The 1,939-nt window shown below is 38.5% G+C and overlaps 1 pseudogene; it reads left to right on the forward strand.

Moving 5' to 3' along the window:
• LOC104743635 overlaps positions 1 to 1,939 on the forward strand; it is a 14,918-nt pseudogene that overhangs the window by 8,314 nt on the left and 4,665 nt on the right.

Below are 1,939 nucleotides of genomic sequence, written 5' to 3' on the forward strand. Positions count from 1 at the left end.
GTTATGCTTGGGAAAACAGTTTTCAGTCCAAGGTTCAAACTGTACGTGATGATGAATTATCTTGGTTCCGAAAAGCACAACTCCTGTCAGCGGTATGGCTTGAGTGCAGTGACTGTTATATTAATTGCTTCTAATTCTATAGACTGTATACATAGTGTGCATAGTTGTCTTGGTCATATACTGGTCGCTCTCCTGATAGTATGTATATAAAGACAAATCCAAGCTGCTCGTCGAATTAAATGCCTTTGACCATTTTGAGAATGGTATCCATCAAGAATCAAGATGTGTTGAGGGCATTTTCTCTACTTCTCTAGTTCAGTGAACATTGTTTCAGTTGTCGCGGCCATGTGTAGCAGCATTCTTAACATATATTGCATTAATGTATTTCGATTTCCTCTTTGATGTTAATTTCTGACTCATTTTTTGGTCTTCTGTTTGTTCTGCAGTTTAATATGTTCATACTAAACAGCATTCCTGTCTTCGTGACTGTTGTTTCATTTGGTGTGTTCTCATTGCTTGGAGGAGATCTGACACCTGCAAGAGCGTTTACGTCACTTTCTCTATTCTCTGTGCTTCGTTTTCCTTTATTTATGCTTCCGAACATTATAACTCAGGTGACTTTCCAAAAGTGTTTCTTGAACCTTGTATTCATGTCCAGTATGATAAATATGACATCAGTAGTAATGATTGCTTCTAATTGTTCTTTTTATATTTAACCTCTACCTCTTTTTGAACAGTCATTTGTCATAAATTTTTTTTGCAGATGCTGACCAAGTTTTACTTTTGTAGATGGTAAATGCTAATGTATCCTTGAACCGTTTGGAGGAGGTACTATCGACGGAAGAGAGAGTTCTCTTACCGAATCCTCCCATTGTACCTGGACAGCCAGCTATCTCAATAAGAAATGGATACTTCTCCTGGGATCCAAAGGTCTTCTTTGTCTATTTTATCCCATGTTCTTACGTCTTCTAGTTTTCGTTATTACATATTGTCATTGAAGTACAAAAAGTGAGCTAGAAGTATACATATGCAGGCGGATAGGCCAACCTTGTCAAACATCAACTTGGACATACCTCTTGGCAGCCTAGTTGCGGTAGTTGGCAGTACAGGAGAAGGAAAAACCTCCCTAATATCTGCTATGCTTGGGGAACTTCCTGCAAGATCTGATGCTACAGTTACTCTTAGAGGATCAGTCGCTTATGTTCCACAAGTTTCATGGATCTTTAACGCAACAGTAAGTTCATATATGCTGCTGTGTTTATAGTATGGTTCTCACTGCGAAAATGTCAAATTATCCTCTTGGCATGATACTAATAATATGTGGTTTTAGATACGGACAGGCAGATTCTGGTTGGTTTTACTAGTGTTTTATCTCTAAGTAATTTTGAGCTGATGATTGTAATTTACATCCGTAGGTACGTGACAATATATTGTTTGGGGCTCCTTTTGACCAAGAAAAATATGAAAGGGTGATTGATGTGACAGCACTGACGCATGACCTTGAGTTACTTCCCGTAAGTTTTGTGCAGAATTCCTTTACCATGTGCATCATAAATTTCCTTAGGTGAATCGAAATTAACATTTGTTGGTGTAAAAAATTGAGAATTGCATCAGATCCATTGATAGCATGGACTTCTCTCCTCAAGTTCTCAGGCATCTAAGTTTGTTTCCTATTCTTTCTCTTGATTGATAGGGTGGTGATCTCACGGAGATTGGAGAAAGAGGTGTTAACATCAGTGGGGGACAAAAGCAGAGGGTTTCTATGGCTAGGGCCGTTTACTCAAATTCCGATGTGTGCATCTTAGATGACCCATTGAGTGCCCTTGATGCGCATGTTGGTCAGCAGGTAAACTAGCCAAAGACTCTTTCAGATAGAACAATACTTGTTATCTTTCAATCTTGCAAATCTTGAATTCTATAACTTTTGTTTCCAATCTGC

Source organism: Camelina sativa, chromosome 14 (assembly GCF_000633955.1).
Source record: "Camelina sativa cultivar DH55 chromosome 14, Cs, whole genome shotgun sequence".
Taxonomy (NCBI): Eukaryota; Viridiplantae; Streptophyta; class Magnoliopsida; order Brassicales; family Brassicaceae; genus Camelina; species Camelina sativa.